Source organism: Phasianus colchicus, chromosome 2 (assembly GCF_987193195.1).
Source record: "Phasianus colchicus chromosome 2, bPhaCol1.hap1.1, whole genome shotgun sequence".
In the NCBI taxonomy this organism is placed as follows: Eukaryota; Metazoa; Chordata; class Aves; order Galliformes; family Phasianidae; genus Phasianus; species Phasianus colchicus.
In genome coordinates this window covers 13,670,684-13,697,684 of record NC_143437.1, presented here as the reverse complement: position 1 = coordinate 13,697,684, position 27,001 = coordinate 13,670,684, and the positions used below count along the sequence as shown (strand labels likewise).

General features: G+C 46.5%; 1 protein-coding gene across 9 annotated transcripts in view; it reads right to left on the bottom strand.

Annotated features, from left to right (window-relative positions):
* The window catches only part of PAK5 (p21 (RAC1) activated kinase 5), a 323,333-nt gene that overhangs the window by 85,558 nt on the left and 210,774 nt on the right, over positions 1-27,001 (bottom strand). For 7 of the 9 annotated variants that reach the window (XM_090134842.1, XM_090134845.1, XM_090134844.1 and 4 more), the window contains one exon: positions 19,403-19,599. The gene's annotated coding sequence lies outside the window, so the exon portion shown is untranslated. Of the gene's footprint in view, positions 1-3,296; positions 3,423-3,872; positions 4,138-19,402; positions 19,600-27,001 lie in introns of those variants that run through there. The other 2 variants (XM_090134847.1, XM_090134846.1) reach the window with 2 other exon arrangements.

Below are 27,001 nucleotides of genomic sequence, written 5' to 3'. Positions count from 1 at the left end.
ATAGGAATGGTCAGAAATAGGAAATGGCAGTCTGACCTGTAGAAGAACTAAATTCATACACTTTGCTTTCTTACTTGATTTAGAAAAACATTCAAGCACTGTCTGCTCTGGAACTTACCTTTATACTTGTACCAGATGCATCTTCCAAAAGCAGCAGCACTCTTACTCACCCCAGGCAAAGAACTAGCAGGAAATGTTACAAAATAGGTGACACTGCATGACATGACTAACTGCGTGACGTGATGGGAGCACAGCGCTTCTCACAGACCCACAGACACAAGCACTGCTCAGAAAGGGACAAACCTTAAACCCTTATGGACAAGACTTGGCTCACATCCTACAATTTGTGTCAGGGCTGCAGGGCAGCAGTTCTCAGCAATACAGCTGAGCCACACAAGAACCAGATATTGGAGCAGACCTTAGTCCTGGAACACCTATGACAGCCCCGTCCCCCTACCCCAAGGAAAATTGTTAACATTTTACCTCCAGGTGTGAGAGCTATAGGCTTCAGGAAAGTTCCATCACAGCACTCTTGGTTTTGTCTGGGTGGAACCACTGACTGTTCCTCAGCAGTGCCTGGATTTAGCTTCCACAAAAATCAATGGAAAATGAGCCAAATCACATGGAGCAGCCCAGCTGCCCTCAGCTCAGCAGGAAGCAAAGCACAGGTGGCCCAAGAAATCCTGCCTAGATGGACAAATAGCACCGCAAGTCCAAGAGAACAGCAGCTGTAGGATGTTGTACAACAAACAAATGTACAGTTAGAAGAGTGGCGTGGTTAGGACAGTATTTTACAGGCTTATAGTTAGAAAGATTATCATGGTGGAAAGAGACAGTCAAAAATGAAATGCTCACCTGTCTCCTACACTCACAGTAGAAAACTCCAAAAGGAGGGACCACCAACCAGAGATCCTCCCCCAATGGCAGTCAGCCCTTAAATGGGGTCTAAGAGAGGTGCAGCCAGGCTCCACCCCTTCTGCTCACACAGCTGAATTGAATTCACCTGTGCTGCCAGGGCTGACGGGTTTCTTCCCCAGATGCTCAATCTATGGTTCAGGCTGTGACTCAACAGTTCCCATACAGATATCCTGAGATACCTAAGGAGGGTTTCTGTTTATGCACGTTCCAGAAAACACTCGTGTTGGTACCCAGTCACACCTATTAATAGTTTTAGTGAATGCCACAGAGCAGACTTCTAGTTTTAGTTTTTGCAAAGTAAAGCAGTAAAAGAGGATTTATGAATTTGAACAGCTACATCTCAGACACCTGATGTTCTTAATTAGAGCAACTTCAAGCAGTAATTGGATGCAAGTGCCAACCTGAGGGTGATCAGTGGAGAACCAGGAATGCAGGTGCTCTCCCTTCTGCTCCTCCTCCCTTTTTTCTCCCTCCTCAAAACCAGTGCTGGTATCACCCCATACCCAACACACACAGGAGCTGGAGCCCTCCTTGCCTCAGCTGTAAACCTAAAGAACATCCCCAGCTGATGTCAAACAACACAGTTCACCCATAATGACACCAATTTCAGTACTGAACATAGGGTAAGATGCAAGACTGATGAGTTAATGCAGAACTCATGTTTTGCTATGAAGAGCCTGGGGAAGTTGGCTCTTGGCTGACTGACAGCAGGAGTCTATGCTGGTGAGCAAGTTCCTTGCAAAATGTTTTATTTCCCCAACCAATAGCATGCTCACTCCATATTTTCATTTTACAGTTAGCCTTCAGGATACAGAGATTTCCTTAAAAGTTGAATATTCCATTTGTGCATATTTGTGATGTGCTGGAAAGCAAACGGGTGCCAAAGAATCCAAGTTAACTGCACAGACAACAGTGTATGTGACACGTGCACACTGACCGGTTAACGCTCACTTCCTTAAGGTAAGGTTAAAAAACACCAAAATGAGTAATGCATCTCCGAGCTTCTGCACAGAGGCAAGTCAGTACCACACTGGCCTGAAATCTTCTGATGAAAATCTCACCTGGAAAGTGTTTGAAGCAGAAGAAAAAAAGTTTTGCTTCAGCATTCTCAAAATAAGTAATACTGTCCTCTCTTCAACTCGAGCCATCTTTCACTCAGTTTACCTCAAATTATGATGTTTGATGGAGGAAAAGCTTAAGTCTACAACAAACACTTCCTCTTCACTTCCAAGGGGCTGCAGCAGCCCAGAGCAGCCCGAGGTGCAGCAGCAGCCAGCGCACAGCTCTCAGCACACAGCTCCCATGGCTCCAGCCGGCACCCACCCTGTGCAGCCCCTGGGCTCCCAGCAGTGCCTGATGAGCAGCATGCCAGCAGCTGCAGTGCAATGCCAACAGCACCGCCACAGCTGGAAGGAGCCAGCAACGAGTCAGGGCCATTTTGCGACGCTTAGATTTGGAGAAGAGCATCTCCGGCAGCACCCCGTGCAGCGACAGGCCCACACGCACGCCAGCAGAGATTCCCGCAGCCACCGACGGCAGGGAGACCGGGGGCCCAGCTGGCAGCTCCCGCGCTCGGCAGCGGTGCTTGCCGTGCCACAGTACGATAAAGGCAACGACTGAGGAGCGGGGGTTCTGACAGCCGTCAGGGCAGCGGTACTTACAGACAGGACAAACCCTACCGAAGGCACCAACTCTCCGCTCTCGTTCGGCCAACGCAGAAACATATTTTAAAGACCCGGAATTAACAGCCAGGCCCGCAGAAGGGCGGCTTCACCCCACGTCGGTGGGAGCGCTATCCGTACCGGCAGCCCCTCAGCTCGGTGCCGGCTGCCGGTGGGAGCCATTGTTCCCTCGCACTAACGCAGGCCGGTGCCTAACAAAGAGGACGGCGGACAGGGCGGGCCGCGCTGCCGGGGGGATGCCCGAGGGCCGATCGATACCCGGGGAGAGGCGCCCGGCCGGCTCCGTTCCCGCCGCCGCGCGGTACGGGCGGTGCGGCCGCTCCCGGCGCGGCGCTGCAGGTGCGCGGCCGGCCCGCGGGTAGCTGCGCGACGCCCCGCGGCGAGGGGAGCCGGCAAAGTTGGGCGCAACTTCCTCCGGAAAAGCAGACGGAACCCCCAGCGCCTCGCAATAACTGCGGCGGCGACGCGAAGGAACGGCCGGCAGAAGGCTCGGCGAGGCGCTTCAGCGCAGTTCCCCCACGCCCACCTCAGCCGCCGAGGGCAGCGGCCCCGAGCCGCGCTCAGCCGCCCGTTGCGCGGCCGGCACAGGTGGGCACGGCCGCCCGCCCGGCCCTTTGTCTCCCGCCCGCCCGCTCGCTCCGCACCGGCACCGCGAACCGGGGCCTCCACCCGCGCCTCTCCGGCAGCCGCCCCTACCTCGACCTCCGCCTCACGCCGCCCGCAGACGCCGCGTTCCGCGCCTCTTACGGCCGGGCCGCGCTCGGCCGCCGCTCGCCGCTGCGCTCCAACCGCGCTCGGCCCGGCACGGCCCGGCCGCAGGTGCCGCCGCCTCGCGCCCAGGCAGGGCGGCACGGCACGGCCCCGCCCTCACGCCGGGAGGGGCGGCGGCGGCCCCGCCACGCCCCCGCCGCGGAGCCGAGCGCGTTGGTCTCCGCGCCGGGGACGGCGGCCGTGCGCGGCCTCAGCACCTGCGGCTGCGGCTGGAAGGCGGCTCGAGAGCTGCCGTGCCGAACCGGTGCTCGTCGCGGCGCGCGGTTACACAAAGCAAGAGGCGCGGCCGCCGTCCCGGGCGGTGCCGCTCCCGCCCCGCCGCACCTCGGGCGCTGCGTCCTCCATCCAAAGCCGCCGAGTTGGTGAACCCCCGAGCGAGGCGAGGGGCGGGCTGCGGGTAGAAATAAATACATAAAAAGCCAAGGCTCTGTTCCTCGCCGCCCCCCCCGTGCCTGCAGCACATCCACAGAGCTCGCACGGTGCTGGCAGCGTTTCACGCACCGTGAGCATCCCCGCGCAGCTTAAAGCGACCGGCTGCGCTGCTGAAAACCACGGGCAAGGCTCCCGGAATTCATCCTCCGTGAAAATAAAACAACAGCGCAGACTCAGGACAAATGACCCAGGCACAGCGCTGGGCCCGTCCCGAGGCCGCCCGGCGGCTCCCACCGCTCCCGGCGTCCCCAGCCCCGCCCCTTCGCACCGCTTCGCCGCCAACGAACGCGCACAGCTGGAAAAGCAGAGCCAAATGTTTCTGAAACCGTCTTCTTCAGCCCCAAACCGAGAAGCCCACCCGTTAGCTCTCTCTCGAGCCCTCGGCTGTCTTGTAACGACCGAGAAATACCGCTTTCGACGCGGGAGCTGCCCCACGGTCCCAGCTGCCCGCGCCTCGCCGTCCCCTCTACCCCAGCGGCCCCGGGAAGGGGAACGGGGCGGCCTTCCCCGGCTCGGCCCCGTCCTTCCCCGCTGCCCAGAACGGAGCCGCCGCCGGCGGTAGACGCGGCAGTAGCGGCAGGCACCGGACGGGCGGGAGGCGGCGGCATCCCGCGGGCTGGGAGCGGAGGCAGGCTCCGCCCCGGCACGGTTCGGCTCGGGCGGCCCAGAAGGGCCGGGTCGGGCTGCACCGCCACTCTGGTGCCTCTGCCCCAAGGGTCGCTTTCATCGGTGCAAAATAAGCTCTCTCTCCTACGGCTCACATCCCAGGAATTCTTCTGCGCGATTTCCTCGTCTCGAAATACAAAGCGCAGAAGTGCATCTGCGGAGCAGCAGCACCACGGGAGCCGTTCCTCCGCCCTTACGGCCCCCTCTCCTTCCACTTCTGCCCTTTCCCCGTTTGCCGTGGGTGTGCAAACCGAAGCTGTGAAACACGGCTGCTGGGGAACCTGCAGGAGTTCTGTTGGACTCGAGCACACAGTTCATTTCTGCAAAGGGTGGAGGGCCCCTTTATAAAGAAGAAAAGTATTCATTCGAACATCATTAATTTTAAACAGAAAGTTACTTTCTAGTGTTATTGTTAGAATATGGCCACATCTGTGCCAGTTTTTTTTCTAAGGTAGAATTCATATAATACTCCACAGCATTTCCAGGTTTGATTTTTACCAACTTTTTTAAGGTTATAGATGCCAGCTTTAAAATCACATCTGATAAGCCAAGCATTTCTAGTTTTTCCACGACTACAGAATCACAGAATATCCCGAGTTGGAAGGGACCCACAAGGACTGGAAGACAGGAAAAATATCAGGAGTAGTCAGCATGGGTTCACTACAGGGAAGTCATGCCTGGCCAACATGGTAGCTTTCTGTGATGTCATCGCTAGCTGGGTTGACTGGGGGAGAGCAGTGGATATTGTGTATCTTGACTTTAGCAAAGCTTTAGTCACTGTCTCCCACAGCATCCTTGTTAGGAACTTAGAAAGTATCAGACAGATGAATGGAGAGCCAGGTGGATCGAGAACTGGCTGACTGGCAGAGCTCAAAGGGTTGTCATCAGTGGCACAGAGTCTATTTGGAGGCCTGTAACTAGCAGTGTTCCCCAGGGGTCAGTGCTGGATCTGGTCTTGTTCAGCATCTTCCACCAATGACCTGGATGAAGTGAGTCCACCGTCAACAGTCTTACTGATGTTACAAAGCTGGGAGGAGTGGCTGACCCACCAGAAGGCTATGCTGCCATTTAGCAAAACCTGGACAGAATAGAGGGTTGGGCAGGGAGGAGCTTGACGAGGTTCAGCAGGAGCAAGTGTAGAGTCTTGCACCTGGGGAGGAATAACTGCATACATCAGTACAGGTTAGGGGCTGACCTGCTGGAGAGGAGCTCTGCAAAGAAGGGTCTGAGTGCCCTGGTCAACAATAAGTTGGCCACAAGTCTGCAGTGTACTATTATGGCCAAGGTCAGTGGTATCCTGGGGTACATTAAAAAGAGCGTGACAAGTAGGTTGAGGGAGCTGATCCTCCCCTTCTGCTTTGCCCTGGGGAGGCCATGTCTAGAGTACTTAATGTTTCCCTAGTTCAAAAAAAGGCAGGGATCTCCTTGAAAGAGTCCAGTGGAGGCCGACAAAAAATGATTAAGGCCCTGAAGTATCTCCTGTATGAGGAAAGCTGAGAGACCTGGGAATGTTCAGCCTGGTGAAGAGAAGGCTGAGAGAGGACCTCATTACTGTTTATAAATGTCTTAAGTGCGGGAGTCACTGTGATAGGGGCAGATGCTATTCAGTGATGAGAAACAGTAGAATGAGAGTGAAGATGTGGAAGACTGGGGAAACATCTGTGGTGGAAAACTGACCCTAGGGTAGGCTCTTACCTCAGTTCACCCTCTTCAAAATTCATTTAGAGAAAGGAGTTCCATCAGGGAAATACAGCACAAGGGCTTGGAAATTGACTTAATTACTAATAGGATAACTGTTGTATTACTCTAGGTAACACAAATGCCTTCTTATCCATGAATGGAGTGTTTCTAGAATGCAATTACCAGAGGTGACAAGATGCCATGCTCCAAAAAGGATAGGAGGCATGGAAAAGTGGGATGGGGGGGACTGCAGGTACTGTAACTGCACGGCCGCAAAGCTATCAAGATCAGTGACAGCTGATATACAGCATAAGTTCCAGCTTTTGTGTAATGTATCCACAATTCTTTGTAAGGCATCATCTGTCCATTTTGGCTTCTCTACTTTTCAGTGTTGCTGAACTTTCCCTCGCATTTTAAAGAGAACAAGGGGGACTATTCATTGTAAATTACTTTGATTTATTCTAATATCTTCTCTGAAAACCAAACAATCCTGATCTTTTGTTCTACTAATGGGAAAAATTATTCTGGATGTCCACATTTGCAGTGGAAGTGCTCAACATAGTTTCCCCTACAAATAGATTACTCTATTTAATCCTATTACAAGAATTACACTAGGAAAAAAAAATCATTCTTCATTAAAAAAAAAAAGCCTGTTTTTATGATCTAAATTAAAAAAAATAATAATCCAATGTCCCATATAGTTATATTTGGGTGTTCACTGTTTCAAACAAAGTAAAATAGTTGGCAAAGCTATGCTCCCAATGATTGTTAGATTTATAATCCATTATTTGACCTTGGTGGTTTGTTACCTACCACCTTCTGATAGAACCTTACTGTTGTTCTCATTTCCATCTCAATACAGAAGGGACAATGATGTTTCATGGGGGCAGGATTTGAGGACTGGCTTTATAATGATGCTGAGGGTTTCATCAAAGGAGCAGCAAATCTAATGACATTTTCACTATTACTCAGTTTTTTAACCAATGGATTTGCTTTCTGTTCCAGCCAGAGATCTACTAAAGATCATAAACTCATGGATCACATCAAAGGCCTATTCAAGAAAGTATGAAGTAAAATCACTGCAAGGAAAAAGAAGGAAGCAGAGAAGCATAAAAAAGAATAAAAGAAAAAAAAAAAATATGTCCTATGTAATTTAGGTGTATTACTGCCAGCAATTTGTGCTGCCTCTGAAGGCTGCTCTAAGCCCATGCTTATATATAATGTTGCATAAGAAAACTTAAGACTGCCTTTACCAAGGGCACATATCAATCCCTGCAAATGCTCCATCAGCAGAAGCCTTGCTGTGCTGCTGTGGCATCGGTACCAAGCGTTCATCAGGGGGACCCATGGCTGAGGACATCTGGAAGGAAGCTGATACAACAACTGCAAACAAACCAGGCCCAAACCCTAACTTAAACAACTGCAGTAAAATAAAGAATCCTGGGCTTAGGCTTTGCTCCAAAGCTGAAACTTCCCCTGGTGCACCTGAGCAGGAACAATGCAGGGCATGGCAGCAAACATTTCCTCTCTCTGAGTCAGCATGAGTGACATGTGTCTGTAATGCACAGTGCTGCATGTCAAATCCTGGCACTGTGCATATGGCTTCTGGCAGGGGAATAAAGAAATTAAGCCTATGCTGCTTTATCTTAAGTCTCAAGTGTGATTTGGAGAGAACTGTCACAGCATATTGGCAAAATGGGCTGACAATTGCTCAACTACAGTGCTGGGAGAGAGGCTCCATGCTGCTCTCAGAGAGTTGAGGCAGGAAGGTACAATAATTCACCTGTACCCAGTGCTGTGCCTGGAGAAGGGCTGGTAGAGGGGCTTGGTGGCAGCAGCCAGCTGAGAGACACCCCAAATGGAAGCAGCCATGGCCATCAGTGTTGGAACCCCCCAGTGTGTGCCCCCCAGAAAGCTCTGAGCCCTGACATGAAGGGCGCAGCCAACGAGGCACCAGAAGAGTGCAGCCAACAAGGCACCCAGAGGCAAAGTCAGCTGAACTACCTGAAGGAGTCGACTGACTACATCACACTTTCCACTGGAAATACATGTATGCACATACCCCAAAGGTAAAGGTTCAGAGATTCATTTTCCTTTTGGCTTTCTCTTATACAGTGGCATAAATCAGAAACTTCACCCTCAATTCATTGCTGGTGCACTGAGGTAGAACTGATGCAAAAAATAGGAAGGTAAAAATGCAGCATCCTTCTCTCAGAAAAAAAACAGAGCACAGGACGTATATATATCCATTTATGTATGCATGTATAATAACTTATCTGCATTTAAATTTTAATAATTTTTAATTAAAATTGGCACAGGCTACCCAGGGAGGCGGTGGAGTCACTGTTCCTGGAGATGTTCAGCAAACATGTAGATGTGGCTTTTAGGGATGTGGCTTAGTGGGCATGCTGGTGATGGGTTGATGGTTGGACTGGATGACCTCAGTGATCTTTTCCAACCTTAGCAATTCTATGACTGTGAAAAAATGATTGAGAGCACTGAACATTATGGCCTAACTGCACTGTAACAATGCAAGAAATAGAAATAAGCCCCTACAAAAGTTAGACAAAGCCAAGCCACTGAAGTGACCACTTAAACAACATGTTTCTCCTCTGCATGCACAGAAAGATGTTCTTTCCTTCAGATCAGTCAAAATGGAGAAAACAAGTGGGGATTGGAACCAAAAAGATAAAGGGCTGTTTTACTTTTCCCATTTTGAGCCTTAGTAAGAATTTGGTGATTGCAGAGTCTGGTCTGCTAACCATTTCACATGCAGAATGAGTTTTGATAATTGTACTCCTCCCCTTAACACTGTATATCCATCTATTTGAGATTATACTGTGATTTAAATCGGAAGACACTATCTAATGTGTTTCTTACTTTGCTTGTGCACCTTGACACAGATCAGCATTAAAATTATCACGTAGTAGAGGTGTCAGTCATCAATTTGGAACATAAAATGGAAAGTATCAGGTAGTTTCAGACTTAACATGCAGATTCTTAAACAAATATGCTAACAAGACATCCTGATCATAGGTGACAAGAGAGCACTAGGCACCAGTGAATAACTATCAGTTGTTCCTTCAGAAAATAATTTAAAAGCCCAAATGAAGAACAAGATTAATTTAAATAATCAGTTTTGCATTTCCTGTTAGCTGATTTAAGGCATGATGAAAACTGTTGATTAAAGTCCATTATTTAAATCAGTGCCTGTGTGCAAGAGTGCAAGCTGTGAACATCAGCCCATGATAGTAATAAAAGACTCTTTGGAGAAGTAATAGCTTTCATAGAATACTGAAAGACCACCATCCTTCCTTTGAAAGAAGAAAAATGAATCTTAATAAGCTACGCAATTTTTCTCCCTTAAGCTCTTAACACTGTAAAAATAGTAGGAACAGAACAATAAGACATAGGATAGGATATTCATAGCCTTATTATGCAGGTATGACTGAACTTGGGATCCCTTTCACTAACTGGTGAAGTGGAAGATGAAGTATGGAAGGAATAATGTAAAAGACAGGTTTGAGATCCCTAAGTATTGCAGATGAACACCCTGCCCAGTGTTTGGCCTCTCAAGGTCTGCAAGCTGTTGTCAGGAGAGGATGGCTGAAGGGTGCAGGGTGAACAGGACCGTGATGCCTCAAGCACCACAGTGCTTCTGTCCAACCCCTGGACTCTCTAAAAATGGTTTGTAAGGGCAACATCTCTAGTCCCAAGCAGTTACTCTCCTAATTATTCTTCCTCAAATCTCATCTGAATTTAAGATGCCTTTGTTCTTCTTATCAGTCAAAATCAAAGCATGAAAGCATTCATAGTGAAGTTACAGCAAATGAAGAAAACTGTATTTCACTGAGGGCAATGTGGATACCATCAGCCTGTACTCCTAAAGCAGATTGCTTCCTATTCCTCTTGACTTCAGGAGATGTGGGACTGCTTGCTGCAGAGAATGCACTGGTACAACCCCATGGCCCCTCTCCAAGTTTACAGGGCTGGCAGCAATCTATTTCTGTGCTGCCCAGTGCTCTTCATGCACTCCCAAATCCCAAAAGGGATCTCTATCCCTCTGGGACAGTGCAGTGGTGCCAAGGCTGCACCATGCTCCAATCTTTGCTACAACTGCTGGAGCATAGAGCTGTGGGTCCTGGCATCTGCATGCAGGAGCTGTGCCGTCATGTCTGTGGGTGCTGAGCAGGCACCATCTCAGAGACCTCTTGGTTTTTTTGATAAAGCTACAGTAATCCACAAATACATTTATGTATTGCTTCTATTCCTCCAGCATTTGCACTATCCACCTTTGTGTCACGCTGCCCTGCAAATCTGCTTCCAAAAGGCTGCCTTTCTTCTTCTAAAAGCATTTCCAGTGCTTAGCAAGATTTCAGAGCCCTTGACTTTGCAGCTGGCAAAATTTACAACATGTTTACAATATCCTGCATAATTTGGCTATGAGATAATGTATAGCATAGTCCTTCAGTGGTGCACAGTGGAAGAAGAACAAGTGGAAAAAAAAAAAAAAGAGTGATGGAAAGCCAAGAAAAACAGATGGTAGCAAGCTCTTCAAGGGGCAAGAATGAATAAATAACTGCAGATTTTTTATTTTTATTTTTTTTCTTGCAAAAGAAAAATATATTATTAAATAAATAACACAGGTTTTCGGAAACGCAAACTATATTGAATGTGCATTTTTTCCAGTATTAAACAATGCCACTTCATCAAGACTGATGGTCTGTACTGCACATGTTTGCCTAAATGAAGCAGAGAGAAGCAAACTAGCATTTCTCAGAAAAGTTCTTGTTGGACCCGAGGGCCACATTTCATGCTTCCTGGAAAGTTATCTGACAGATAACACATCAGATCTTTCACAGACGTAAGGCAGAGCAGCCTGGACTTACCATGCTGTTTAGCAGCATTATATCTCTGGCAGTCTGTGTCAGATCTTCCATTCTTCAAGAGCAAAACTTCTCAACTTTCTGAGGTACTTCCCTGTTCTGCCATTAGAGCCAGAGGAAAACTGCACCTTCTTAATACCCAAGCACACTTCTAAGACGATTAAAGGATCAACTTTTGTCTTTATTTTTGACCGCATCATGTCAAGCAAGAGGGGGAGAAAACTGCTTAAAAATACCCAAGTATATAAATAACCTTACTTTCTTCCAGCAAAATATTTTCCCCCTTTTTATAAGTCACCCAGAGGAAGCCAAGCAACATATGGGATGCATGAAAACTGCTCTCCGCCAATCTGTCAATCCATTTTAGTGATGCCGTGCATCAACCCCAACTCCGTTATTAACAGCCTTCCCTGCACTAGGGCTGCCAACTGGCCTGCAGTCAGCTATTCGCCATGAGACAAACCATCTCTGCTACACTGATCTATGGGCCTGCAGAGCAAAAAGCTGTAAGGCATCAAATCTCACATGGTTTTCCTCTGTAGCCATGGTGCAAAAACAATCTCTGCCGCATCGCTGATGCTTGTTTGCTCACCCGCTGGCGGCAGGAGAAGGCAAGCAAGCAGGCATCTAGCAAAGCTTTTTCTGTTAACCAGCCTCAACAGTGGGTTATAGAGCAGAAAATATCATAGGCTGGAAGTAGCCGCAGCCTTTAGTAAGGGGCAATAACTTCTTGACATGGCAGCTGTAGAAGAGGGCTGTGTCTCAAGCCTACACAGTCATTCCTATGGGCTATGGCAAGAATGGTAGTTTTGGGGAGTAAGACTGAGTCAGTGCTGCAGCAGTGCAAATCTCCTGGTGAAGCTCTATGTAACACAGAGGGAGCTACCAACCTGAAGCAGAGAATGAGTAAGAATTGGATCTGAATTCCCAAAGCACCATCTCCCATCAGCAACTACTGCGTCTTCCTTACATGTATGGAATGAGGAGGCTCTGTTTTTCTTTCTGGAGATTTGGACTCACAGCGTTGGTTGCCTATAAAACTTAAAATGTCTTCTACTAGCACTGCAATAAATCACAACGCTCAGTATATTTCTTGGAAGCCAGAAACAGCAATGGGAAAGAAGGGTCGACCTCATCATGTAACTGCTTTTCCAGAGGCAACACAAGCTTAGTTATGCCCACAACACTTTTGATGATATTTTCATCCACGCCTTTTCTGTTCCACCCATGCAAATTTGAATGCTATCACTTTAGTTTTTAACTCCTTCTGCTGAGAGCAGAAAATGAGTCCCTCCTCAAAACCACATGCTTCCACGTTCTGGCACTGATTGCTTTTGCTAAGTAAGAAGAGTCCTCACTAAGAATCCTAGTCCTTAAAAAGCAATGCATCTGCAGATGAGCCTCCCAAATGCCAGCTACTCTGGCTCCTCACCCAGCAGCTACCAAGTATTCCTCCCTCTAACTGTAGCTCCAGAACTCTAGGTAGATCCCGGTAGTTTTGAGGGATCAGGGGGCCAGGAATGTGCAGCAGTGCGGCTGGGTTCATATATCTGTGCAAACTTCTGCTAAATCAGTGAGGTCAGAGGCTACTCCTTTCAAAGCAGGACAGGGTTCAAAGGGACACGAGCTGCCAGAAGAGGCCACTGTTGGGAATGCCTCCAGCTCTCCCCCTGAACTGCAAACTGAAGCGCTTCCTTTTGTTAGAGCATATGGCCAAATCCTGAGTCCTACACATGGTTTAATGCCAAGAGTGACTATTAGTTTGGCATCCTGCACTGCAAAGAAGCCATCGGGAGTTGTGCCCAAATGAGAAGAGGGGCTAAGGCAGGCAGCTTGTCCCGCTGCCATTTCAGCTTGTGCTGCATCTCCCCAGGGTGTGTATTGACCAACACATCACTCGGCCCTGATACTGCCCGCTCACCACCGCGTCCCTGGCTTTGTCCAGCTCTTGCCATTCTGTGCTCTCACCAGCCACTTCATCTGAGACAACGTGCATTTGGATTTCACCCTTATATTGCAGTGTACAAAAGACTACACTAAGAGTATTTTGCTACCCAAAGCATTTTTCCATTATATATATATTTTTGCAGTACTGGGTAGGCTAATATTGTGGAATAATATAATTGCAGTCACCAGGCAGAATATTTTCTATAGTTCCTTTGACATTGTCAGTACTCTAAATATATTCTTTCTTCCTTAAGCTTCCAAAATTACACTGATCAAAGCAACCTGCATTTATATACTGATGTGCTCCTGCATTCAAGAGATTTGCCAAGTGCTAAATATAAGTTTTCTCACTCTAGACAAAATCAAATTCAAGTTCCAGCTGCCTCTGCTAATATGCTGCAAAAGTTTAGCAGTACAAAGCCATTGTTGTAGAAGCAGACACCAAAGATGATTATATTAAACTGAAAGAGGAAGTGGTATCAGCCTAAAATTACTTTGCTGGAGATCCCAGTGTTCATTTCCTTCCTCTGACACCAGCAGGCACCTTGGGTCCTTTACAGTCACTGCAGACAAGGCAGTGGCTTTGCCAAGACCTCCCCCCCTTTCCCAACAGGGCACTGACTTAAAAATCCGCTTAAAGCAGCACTGAATTTCCCAATGTAAAGAACTTCCTGATTTCAGCAGAGATGATGGAATTTAAAGCATACGGCATCAATTTAAAAAATGTTATTCTCTCACTCTTCCCCATTAGCTGACATTCTTGGGCAACATCTCTGAGCACCTTTCATGCTACAATTACACTGATAGCCACACACATGAGATACCTGCTGCAAAAAGATTTCTCTGGGCTATGGCACACACATACAGAGGTTTGCCAAGATACCTCATTCTCTCCCTGCAGTCCTTCTGATGGTACCATTGAGCACAGATACAGACAGCACCAGGTTTCTTGCTGTTCTTGCCTTACAGACATCAGCTGACCTAATTTACAAACTAGATTGAGACCCCTGCTCACATTCGGAATACAGAACAAACCAGCCTTAGTCCTCAGAGACCTACACACAGACACTTTCCAACCACAGAAAAGATTTTCACCGTTCAAAAGGCTAGAGTTAACACAGGTTAACTGCTCTGGTGAAGCTGCACCTCGAATACTGTGTCCAGTTTTGGGCCCCTCGCTGCAAGAAAGACATGGAGGCCCTGGAGCGGATTCAAAGAAAGGCAACAAAGCTGGTGAGGGGTCTGGAGCACAGGCCTTATGAGGAGTGGCTGAAGGAGCTGGGATTGTTCAGTCTGGAGAAGAGGAGGCTCAGGGGAGACCTTATTGCTCTCTATAACTACCTGAAGGGAGGTTGTAGGGAGCTGGGGGTCAGCCTCTTCTCTCGTGTAACTGGTGATAGAACTAGAGGGAATGGCTTCAAGCTGCACCAAGGGAGATTTAGGCTGGATGTTAGGAAATACTACTTTTCTGAAAGAGTGGTCAGGCACTGGAATGGGCTGCCCAGGGAGGTGGTGGCATCACCGACCCTGGAGGTGTTCAAGGAACATCTGGACGTTGTGTTGAGAGATATGGTTTAGTGAGAATTATTGGTGATGAGTGGATGGTTGAACTGGATGGTCTTGTAGGTCTTTTCCAACCTTGGTGTTTCTGTGATTGTGTGATTCAGGTGCTCAACAATATCTAAATTAAAAGGACAACATCTAAATTAAAATTGCAGGAGCTGACATCCCAGAGCAGTGGCACAGTCTCTAACAAATAAACCACTATCCAAATCCCATTCAATACAACACAGCCCGGGAGGGAAGAAAAAGATGCTGGCAGCCCCAAGGTTGTAAAGGACTGCCAACGTGGAGCAACGAGAGCACAGTGTGTGGCACCTCAGTCCTGTGGCCTCTGAACACAGGAGGCAGGTTCCTGCACATGGAGCATCCTCTGCCTTGCTCCGCTGGCAGACATGCCCACATTATTTTGGCACAGCAGTCACTGGGAAGTGGGCACTGATGGCATGCTATTGAAATCAGTCTGCATCAGTGTGGCTGATGGTGGAAGGAAAGGAGAAAAACACTGTCCCTCAATTCAGCAACAAATAGCAAAGGGAAAGGTTAAAGATCAGGTCTTTAGAGGTATTTATCTAATTCATTCTGATATCATGCGACGAATGCTTTAAAGAGGATCTTACTGAAACTGTCTGTCCTGTGCAAAAGTCATATTGAAAATTTTAAGTAAATCAGGATAGCTCTCTAGTCTGCTGAAATGATCAACAGAATCAGTGATTTAAACGAAAGGGGCCAGGCTCTTGGCAAAGCTGTTATTACATTGCTTTCCTTCCTGCTGCACTGTTCGTATTTACTTCTGTGATGTCTCTTTCAGAGGATGGATTCATTTAAACTCATCCCCAGCCAGAAGAGGATCATGGAGATAACAAAGACCTGCAAAAGAAGATCCAGAGAATCTGCACACTGAAAGCAAATATGAATGCAGAGGACTGAATTGACTGTACTAAATGGATCACGCTTGAAAACCAAGGTGATGAGCCACGCTTGCAAGGCTGGGATGGTGCAGCACAAGCACATGGGGCAACATGCCAAAAGGCCTGCAGTATCGTCCAAAGGGAACTTTTAGAGAGAGCAACCAAGCAGGCAACATGCAGCAGGGCCTGAAGCTCCTGTTCCCAACCTGAGGTAGGTCAGTCAGGTGGTGCTTGCCTGTCACTGCTGCTGTTGCCACCCTGGTTTGCCAAGCCTAACTACTGTCATATAGCACAGGGATACTACAGGGAGCTTGCAGGTGTGCCAAGCATGTCACCACCCTTCATCCTGGCTACAGAGGGAGATGGAGGACACAAGAAAGGATGCAAGATTTGATGCTAGAAATTCCTGAGTAAATAATGCAGTTTTAATTTTGAAGTGGTGAACCTATCAGGAAGCTGATCCTCATTTGATCTGAAGCAGCTGCCTCCTGCCAGGTAAACACACAGACCCTGAGCTCACTTGCAGCTATGACAATAACTGAGGCCAGCTGGAAAAGCCCATAGGGTGCATTTTTCCAGCAGGATCTCCTAGCAGGAATATGCCTCAGCTGACATAAAGGCTTTATTTGTTTTATATCTGTACAGAAACCTCACATTTGTAGGGATCTGGATTCAAATAAATAAACGAGAAAGACTTAGGCAGTAACTACAGGTGTCCTCGTACGGCTGCAGGCCAGCTCACCTCCAGGCAGTGCAGGGCTGGCACTACACCAGTGTGTTCGTCATCAGCATCTCCTCCTTTGGCTAAAGGCTAGCTTAGTTTGCTACAAAAGAAGCATAGTGAGTGCAACAAAAAAGACAGTTACAAGACAGTCACCTTCTGTCACCTGCCTGGGCTATGTTTTATACATCTCCCCTGCAGGAAACCACTTATGGCTTGAACATGGAAATACTCTTTTCTGTGGGATTTTCTTTCTTCATCTAAGTATAATTCAGATATGTGGTTGGTAAAAGGAGCTGAAAACAAGGATGAAGACCAGGCTCAGGGCTGGTGGTGTCAAGCTGCTCTCTTTCATAGAGCTCCCCAGCAGAAACTAATCCAGATGTGATTACTCTCTCTAGGATCTTTAAATCCAGGCTTTGAGGATTAAGGAGTCCCCCCTTCCCAAACAGGGGAATCTTGCCTTAATCCAGCCCAACTGGCACAGCAATGCTGGGAAAAAACAGCATTTTCTGGAGGATGTAGTCCTGGCTCTTTGTATTTCAAAACCATTTAGCAATGCCATGTCCAACTGGCCATGGCTTGAGTACTCTTCAGCATCAATCCAAAGTCAAAGTTTGGTTGTAGCCCTCACAGCCAATGCCCTCCTTCCCCCTCTGCTAGGTACCATTTCAGGGTTACTTTGGGTCTTCTATCCCAAACACAAGCCCTTCTGAGCCTTGCTGCCCTGCCAGGTTCTTTGGAAATGTTCCCTCCACCCACCATGGAGGGGCTTATCACCACTGCGTATCACCCAGTGGCTGAAGCAAATAGAAACAAAAACTGAGGAAAAATGCCAACACAGTAAAGATATAGTCTCACTTGTCCTTATAACATGAACACCTCTTATAGGTGTTCACCACTTTCAACCTGTGTTTCAATGGCAGCCAAATACAGCAGCAAAGCAAAGCCCCACTGCTTTCTCACTTCTACTTGCAAACACCCCTTCTCTCTGTGGATAGTTGTGGTGCAGGACAGTGGGCACTGACAACCACCTGCCAGCCACACTTCAAGCTTGTCCCCAGTCCTCCACCCCAACTCAAACCACCTGCCAGCCACACTTCAAGCTTGTCCCCAGTCCTCCACCCCAACTCATCCACAGGTCCTCACACACCAGTTCCAACTTTAGACTTCATTTTTCTACTGATGGGGCTGGCTGAAAGGGTCCCTACCTGCTGCACCAGTTCGTGGGACAGCCAAGAGGAGAAAGGAATACTGACAGTGTAAAGGTGTGTCACTGTAAACCTGGAAATTCATTCCCCCAGCTTCCAGGGTCATACAACTCTAAGAAAGTCCAATTTACTCTGTTAGAAGTTAAAATATATTCATGACCTATATAAGACTGTTTAAAATGTATGGAAGGCGTATTTACGCAGGAGGAGAAAACCTGACTCCTGAAAATAAACAACCCTTGTTCTAACATCAGCTATGAGAAGCATCTTGAAATATAACCCACTTTTATGGCTTTGGGGTGCCGCTGGTGAATGCTGGAGCACACTGCAGCACTTCCTGCCTCAGGAGCTCCCTCCAGCATGGTGAGAGGCTGTTTGGGCTCGTCCTGCGCTGCTGGGCTCACACCAAAACAGGTCTGGCTGCAGCCCCTCTCAGCCCATTGCCATGGATACCCCAGGACTGTCAGCCACACTGATTTAAGCACCCCATTAGCAGAGGGAATCACCAGCCCAGAGGCAGAGCACCCCCCATCACACTGATTTATGCCTCTTCATCTGCAGCAGCAGAGATGATTTTTCTTTTTAATCCGTTTTCACTCTGGCATGCTCCAGCTTAGTGAATGTGCTTTGCTGGGGGAAGGGAGGTTTGATTTGATTTGTGCCAGAGCTGAGAACAAAGACGCAGAAAGCAATCACTCTCTCTATTGCTCGAAGCCCAAGTGGGGAAGGGAGTGCAAAACCAGCTGGCTTTTTTTCCTTTTTCCTCCTTATTTTCATAAGGGTTTGCCCAGCTATGTTTGCACATGGCACTAATAGGCACTCAGAGGCAGCAGCATCACTTTAAGCTTTGAACTGCCGTTTGCAGAAAGAAACGTTCATCTCTACAGGCTCATCGTCATGGCAACAAGAAATCCCCCTCATACAAGGGTACCGCTGCTGGAGAGGCGCTCCGCCAGGGGCTGGTCCTGGGGGATGCAGCCCTGCTCAAGGCAGGCATACAGGCAGCCTGTGGCAGGAGGCTGAGACCCCCCAGGGAGCAGCACCCGGGCAGGACATCGTGCCACTTACTCAAAGAGAACATGGGGGTGGCGAAAGCACTGCTAGCTTTGCCATCAGGTTGTGCCAAGGGGGAGATAATAGCAGTTACATCTTCAGATAATCACAAGTAGTACCTGTGGACTTTGAGAGTTACTGGGATTTATAGCATTTTTCTCTGAGTTTAATCTAGGCTGTGCTTCCCAGGCACAGTGACACTGCACAGAGTATAGTGCAAGGAGACCTCGGCAGCTCCAGAAAATTAACACACTTTCTCTTCCACTCAACAATGGAGAATCAATTTAATTATTTAGCTCACACAGAAAGTCTCTGGCTCTCTGGCAACACAGGTACTCTATACTTGTAGCTTGGCATTTTGTTGCTAAGGTTCCTTTCTGTTCCATAAACCTTTTCGTTTAAAAAACAAACATATACAGCTCTGTTAACTCAATACCAATTTGACATATTATTATAATTGCGTAAATGATGGCAGTTGTGATACCACTGATTATACATCTGCGCTGCCAGAGCCTCATATTTTGCCTACGCCTGCTTCAGGCATACATAGCCATACATCTTTGCCCTCCACAGAAGGTTTGGAGCCTCGCAGCAGCTGCAAGCTGCAAATGTACAGTTTTACAAAGGTAGAATTTTGGAAATCTCAAATATTTCTGACTACTAAGACTATGAGGCTATTTGCTGGGACTTTTTTTTCTCCCTTGCTGACATGACAATAAGCAAGCAAACATGAATTTGGCTGTCTACAGCAAGTGCTTCTCTCCTCAACCACATGCCAAGGCATTCAACAGAACAACCCAGACCTCAACAATCATGAGGTGAGAGTATGAAATGCATTAATGAACAGCCTGAGCACTGTGGCTGCTCCCATGAATGCAAACTGCTGCCCCCAAGCAATGTTCAAATGAACCCCAAAGTGTATGTTTTAGGGATGCTGCTAGTATTACTTATTAGCAATTCATACCTGGAGAACTCTCAGAAGCACAGGGTGATGAGGTTACAGCTCTGCTGATCTACTGTGGTACAGAGGTGTATTTCAGAAGCTCACCCAGAGGAAAGCTCTTGTAGCAGGCACAGTACAATGCACAGACAGTAATTCTTGCTCTTGGGAACTTCTATCTTGAAATTTGGGTCATTTTCACACGGAAGCCGGACAAGGACCTGAAAGCAAGTCAAGAGCAAATGATAGAGTGATGTTCTTCCTGGAAAACATTATAAATGCTGGTATTATACAAATACCTCTGCCAATACAAAACATTAAATGGAATCAGTCACATTAGTCACATATCATTTCCCAAAAGTGCTGAATTGATTTTGGATGGCAGAAGCTCACTTGACCCCACATAGCCCCACAGAGTCCTTTTTCTCTTGAAAGCCACTCAAACTAACGTGCCCTCTTTCTTAGAGGCCTGGCTGCTATTATTACCTGTTGTTCTTGGTTGGGATCCTTGCAATTCCACTTATGTGCAAATAATGGGAATGTAAGAGCTGTATGTTCTGCTCTTGTTTTCTATTGCAACTTGTATTATCAAACAAGAGATGAGATGCTGCCCGTTTCACATGGTACTACTGCCTACAGTAGGATTTCAGTAATTGCAAATAAGAGTGGGATTTGGCCTACATGGTAGATGCAATAGATGATCTCTCTAATCAAAAACTAAATACACATCCATTGGTTTACCCACACTATTACAAAATAATCACGCTGATGCAACATGCTTTGGTCTCCATTAATTTAAATATCCCAGAAATCATTGAAGTATTTCTGGTTTTACCTGCATTTTGTTTCTCCCGAGATTCAGTGCTAATGCAGCAGCAATTTAACAAAATGAAGAGATGTATTCATTGAAATGAAATCTTTGTCGTTTCCCAGGTGAAAAGTTTTCATTTCTAGACTAGTTCTTTTTCTGCGTGGCTCCTCAGATTTACTATCCTAGAGAATTTTTGTTCAGCCTTTGAGAAGCTATAAAGATGTCGTAAGCAAGAGGGGAAGTTTTCAGGAAGACCAAAGATAGAAGTTTCTCAAGAACACTTTGAGCACCACAGAATGTTAATGTGAATTTCCTTGGTCTCTACTCTAGGCTATTAAATATAGCAAACTGTGAATGGTTAACCTTTACTGAATGCATCTGACTGCTGATTTTGTAAAGCCAGCATCCAAGAATCTCACTTCATGGAGGAACAAAATAAAGGGGTTTCTGATAAGCACTAGCACTTGAGGTACAAAGAACTTGCAGCAGGTATAGCATCTTCTTACACAGCTGTTTTAGCCCAAAAAAAGAAACTAAGTTGGAAAAACAGTATGCTTATTTGCAGTAAATAACATTAGAGACAAGGCTGAGGACTGCAGTTTATAAAATCCAAACGTGGAGACCATTAAATGGCTCAGTTTGCTGACTTCACTTAGTACTTCCTTTTTGCTTGATAAATCAGCACTGAATGCAAAATGTGGTCTGGTAAGCTTTTTTTCCCCTTCTTTCCTTACGCATCCAGTACAGTTAATATTATTTCATTCAACCAAATGACACTTCTCTATATGTTTAACTGCATTCTCATGTCTACCCAAGAGTACTTGACACAAGTTGCCAGAAAAGCAATACACAAACAAATCACACAAACCAAGTATATCTTATAGTTCAAACATCAATGAAAAGTTGACACAAGTGAACACGTACTCAGCTCTAATTTCCTACATGTATGTGGTACAACCTAACACTTAGTGGAGAGGCTCTGTTTATTTTCAGACAGACACATCTCAAAAGATTAACAAATAAGAATCAGCTTTTTCATTAGATGAACAGCAAACTCAGACAAATAATTTTGGTTTAATCTCACCCGCAACCAAAAAGGGCTCCTCATGAAGACCACCTGTGTACAAAGCATTGATGAAACTAAGACACGTGCAGGTAGGCCATTCTGCACAGCTGAGGCTGCTTGAGAGCTGTACTCACAAATCAAGAAATTCTTACATGAAGGAACACATCCACTAGTTACATCTTGGGCTAAGGGCTGGTATACTGATTTTGCCTGATTGTCAGGCAAAAAATATTATCAATTAATGGTTCCCTCAGCAATCTTTACAGAAGGTGAAAAATGCTAGAAGAGTCAAGAGAGCCTTGTTGTTTCCTTGGCCCTGCTCACACTTTGTACACGTTCCTGAGACCAACCTTAATAAGCATCCGCTTATTTAATGGTTGTTCCATGAGCAACTTTAATTATTTGGTTTCACTGATGCTCAGCTCATTACTCAGGGCTGCCAGGCTGCCACATCAGTGGCTCCGGCACTTTCACTGCCCTGATGCCCATCCCTACTCTGACACAGCTACTGCAGCTTGTGCTACCACAGATTCAATCTTCCTCCTGAGTGGCTGCCATTAAAGCATTTTGTGGCAGACTGCAGGTGGTGGCTTGTATGGAACTGTTAGAGTCACAGCCTGACTGAGCAACTGAGAAAAGGACTGGTCAGCCCTGGGAGCACAGGTGAAGGCAACTCAGCTGTGTGAGCAGAAGGATGTAGCCTTGCTGCACTTCTCTTAGACCCCATTTAAGGGCTGACTGCCTCTGGGGAAGGATCTCTGGCTGCGGATCCCTCTCTCGTGGAGTTTTTCCCTACTAGCCTTCAGAGATAGGTGAGTATTTCTTTCCTGTTTGTCCCTTTTGCTATTCCACTCCTTTCTTTCTGACTGTATTGCCTTTCTTTCTGACTGTAATATGGCTACATGGGTACTTTGGGAGAATCTGGACTACAAGTAGCTTTCTCCAAAGCAACCAGAATCAGTCTGCTCTAATATATTACTCAAGCCATCTGCATTGCCTTCAACTCCTTCATGGGAGGTGTGTGGTGATTGCTCTTTTGTCTGAAGTTCTGGATGCAGGCCTGGCCAAATATCCACTGACTTCTACATACTTGGAAATAAGCACTATGTATATAGATGCTTCAGTTAGGGCAACCAAGGGATGGGGTATTCTACGCTGATTAAAACTGATGGGATTTGGACATCCAAATCCTTTAGGTAGCTTTGCAAATGTCAGCCACAAAGTGCAATAAACTGATATAATGTATATGCATCCTTTTCTTTACTGGGATGTAGTAGGAGTCATTCCTAGTTATAAAGAACACTTATCAGTGAGAATAATCCACACCCCAAAGCAACAATGAGATGGTAGAATTTATTCTGCTGCACAGATCTGTTGATTAGATCCATCACTCATATCACTGAAAAATGAACTGCCATAGAGAAGAACTATCCTGGAGCTTGCTCTTTCACTCTGTAGTAATCATTCCACACTACATAATTATCATGAACTTTGCTGATGACAAGAGTAAAATACAAAAACTCAAGAGCATCTCCATGAACAGACTTTATCAGTGTGCCTGCTAAATTTTCAGCAAGTACATAAGTTGGGAGAGATCTCTGTCTGCTTGTCTACATAACATTTGCTGCTCATAAGAAAATACAGGCTTGATTGTGTTAATTGCAGCTGTTTCATCTGTCAGCTTTGAGCTGTGTTATAACTGACCTAGATTAAAAATGTAGTGCTAAAGAGATCTAGAAACAAAGAGAGATAGATGCCATAATTCTGTCTTCTATCTTGTGATGTTCCAAGAGATCCCCTCCCATTTGGGCACCAGTGGAGGAGGTAATCTTGCAGCTCAGCTTGTGCTGGATATCTAGAAAGGAACCTGGTCTTTCCTGATAGCCTTTAGAGAAGAGTGGGTTTTCCTATAGCAATGAATAGTACCTACTTTGAACCTCCTTCCACTGGAGATGGTCTTTATCTGATGGTTATGTAGGAGGTTAAGTGACTGGGTTTGGAAGAGTGCCCTGCAGCCTTATGAAAGCTATGAGAAGTGCTGGATGCTTAGCACTACCGGCCTTACTCAGACTAGGCAAATGGAGGCCGCTGGTGTTTCAAGCTGCTGCTCCCATTGTCTCACACACACAGCTGAAAGTTAAAACATGATGGAAAGTCCCAATTTCCTACTCCTGGCCTCCTTGCTAGGTCACAACATCTTTCATTCCCTTCCCATTCACCTTGCTCAGCACCATGATATGTAAGCAGTTCTCAGTACAATATGCTGCCTTTATTCTTCCACACCGTTTTAAAAACAGTGTAGGCTTAACTCTGGTAATCTGGAAAGAAGAGAGACACAGAGACATACTTTAGTATTGTCCTCCTGTCTCCTGAAAAAGGCACATCTTCACATGAAATTCAGATGTTCAGACTCAAGGAGGCACCTTGGCTGAGCCCCTTTGGAAGCCAGATCCTGCCTGGGAACTAGGTTAGAAAACTGCACTCAGGAAAACAGTTCACCCATAAAGGACCAAAAAGGATTTTGTAAGTGAGATGATCGAGTCCAGGCTAGAATAGATGGAAAATACATAGTGCTCTAGTGCCTTCTGGAGGAGAAGGATGCTGAGGCTGGAGTCAGCTGAGGGCCACCATGATAGCACTGACATGCTATACTGGAGCAGGAACCCACTGAGCTGAGGGAATCTTCATCCTTGGAATACTAAGGAATAGAACAGCAGCCAAGCATCCACAAACACCATCATCGCCACACCCTGATCTGGCTCTGACAAATAGGTCTCCAAAAATGACACCTGTGGTGCTCTGCCCAGAACAGAGTAGAGACAAGAAATAAAATCAAATGCAATAGGATCACTGCAGGTGAAGAGCCCACCTATCACACACACACATTTATGTTGTTATTAATGAAGAATTTTGTTTGGAAGAATCACCTGCCACAGCCTATTTGAAACAGTGTTTATTGTACCTGCTCTGCTCTTGGCAGGGAGCTTCCTTTGTTTTCCTGCATAAAGAAGCCTCTGTACCAGAAGCCACTACGTATTTCTGATATACACTGGTACATATAACTAGAGAACGTCAACTGGCAGAAGCAATTTAATTTCAGTCAGGTATCATTTTCAAATTCTCAGCCCCTGACCTTCAACTAAAAACTTGGCTATAGAAAGCTAGAAAGCACATCTGTCATCATGCTGGGGGGAAAAAAAAAAAAAAAAAAAGGAAAAAATTAGAGCATGTCCATGTTTATAGTTAGCTGATAGTATTTTTTGCTGTTTATTTAATGAGATTCTCCCTAAAGAAGCTTTTCAGCGTTTCCCAAATATGGTTTTCTGCTCCAGCACAAGTCAGAGTGAGATCTGTACTCTTTAGAAAAGCCGACGTGTTGAAGTCAGAAAATCTGCATTAATATGAATGTTGAGCTGGAAAGGAATTGAGAGTTGGAATACTTAACAATCTTAAGAAACATATTTAAAGATGTGTTTATCCAAAGACATAACAAGTTGTCATCACCAAGCAGTTTCAAAGGACAAAAAGACAGGATGCTACTGGCTTTTTCCGGTGTAGGAAGAATGCAGCAAATGGCAGCACGTGACTGATTATCCCAGGGCACTTCCACCCTAACTGTCACTCCATTTCTCCTTTCTGACCCAATTTCCTTGGCTGCACAAGTGGGATAATAATGGCTAACTTAAGAGTTGTGATGGGAAAAGGATTTATCTCATAAAACATCATTTAGCAACACTAGTGATGCAGCTAAAGCCCCAGCATGCTTGGTAGCAGAGAAATACAGGAAATCTTGCATTAAGTGCTTGCAGTTCAAGCAGGTGGGACAGACTGAGTGAGGGAAAGCAGTGCTTGCTTTTCTAAATGGTGAATAGTTGTTCAGGTGAATTATTCTATGCATCTATATATTTTTCTATTCATGTCAGCTGGAGCCAGTTGCATAATTTGTGAATATGTTTAATGAACAATTCATATGATGAATTTTGTATCTTTAACCTCGTACATTTTGGCTCATCACAGAATGGCCAGGGTTGGATCATGAATCTCCAACCCCCCTGCCACGTGCAGGGCCACCAACCTCCCCATTTAATACTAGACCAGGCTGCCCAGGGCCCCATCCAATCTGGCCTTGAACACCTCCAGGGACGGGGCATCCACAACCTCTCTGGGCAGTCCATTCCAGCACCTCACCACTCTCATAGTAAAGGACTTCCCCCTGATATCCAAACTAATCTTCCCTCCCTCAACTTAAAGCCCTTTCTCCTTGTCCTGCAGTTATCAACCCTTTCAAAGAGTTGATTCCCCTCCTCTTTGTAGGCTCCCTTTAGGTACTGAAATGCTGCACTGAGGTCACCCCGCAGCCTTCTTTTCTCCAGGCTGAACAAGCCCAGCTCCCTCAGCCTGTCCTCATAGGGGAGGTGCTCCAGTCCCCTGATCATCTTTGTGGCCCTCCTCTGGACCCTCTCCAACAGCTCCCTGTCTTTCTTGTACTGGGAGCTCCAGACCTGGACACAGTACTCCAGATGGGGCCTCACAAGAGCAGACTAGAGGAGGACAATCACCTCCCTGATTCAAAGCTGCGTGGTGACACTGTAAAGCTTCCAAGTCTCCTGGACAACTTCCTAACACAGCTTTCAGAAGAAGCATTACTGTTTCTTGCTCAGTTAGCAGCATCATGTATGTGGTAGTGATAGCAACCAAAAACCAGAGCTTCAGGATCTGCTTAAGGTAAGTCGTGTTACGCGGAAAGTAACTACGCTCCCAAGACCTTTAGAAACACACAGCTCCTTACAGCAGGCATTTTGAACTGCATAACCAAATGGAGCTACAGCTGAAACACAGCGAACTTTCACAAAGGAAGCATCCTCTTCAGGCAGACAAGCATTTCAGCAAAGCTAACCTAACTTTTCCAAAAGGACTATATCCTTAAGCAGCATCAAACTTAGCAGCAAAAGCAGGTCTCTGTTATTCCTAAGAGAACAATTCCCAATCATTGCACAAGAGCAGTCAGTGGGAGACAGTTACCATTTGGACACGTTGCAAAGCAAAAGCCCTGCCTTGAATCAGAGCCTGTCTCTGGCCACAGCTCCTAGTGCCTCAGGCAGCACCACAGAAAGACTGAGCTGGAGGTATGGTAGAGCACTACAGCAACAGCACAGTCCAAACTCAGTTCCACTCTTTCTGGCTCTTCCTTTTCCTCTCAGGCAGCTGCTATGGAATTCACCTGACCCACCAACAGGCTAGTGGGCTGACACACCCATTTTAGAGAAAAGCTGCAATCGGGTGGGCTCAAGCCTGCTGTGAGATAATCAGCTCCTGCCCACACTCACCCTAGTGAAAACCTCAAGACGTGCTGCTGAAAACATCTGGGTGGCTTTGCTAAGAGGAACACAAATCTGAGGCAATGATTTAACTGCTTAGCAATCATTGCAGCTATCTTCGTTCAATCCTCTTGCTTAACATGAGAAACACCAAACCCCATGCTGAAGTACAGCAATAATCAATAACATCTGGAACAGGCCTGAAAACAACAATCTGCTGAGTAAAATATTGTAGCCTCCCAAGAGTTAACTAAATTCAAGACAGGATGCAGCAGAAACCCTTTGAGGAGTTATCTTAGAAATTACAGTGCAAAACCCAAGCTGGGTGACAGCCAGCAGTGGAGCTAAAGGATATGTCACTGCTGCCCCACGGGTCACCTACTGGCACAATGTCTTTACGCTCATGAATATGATAAGATGAAGTGCAG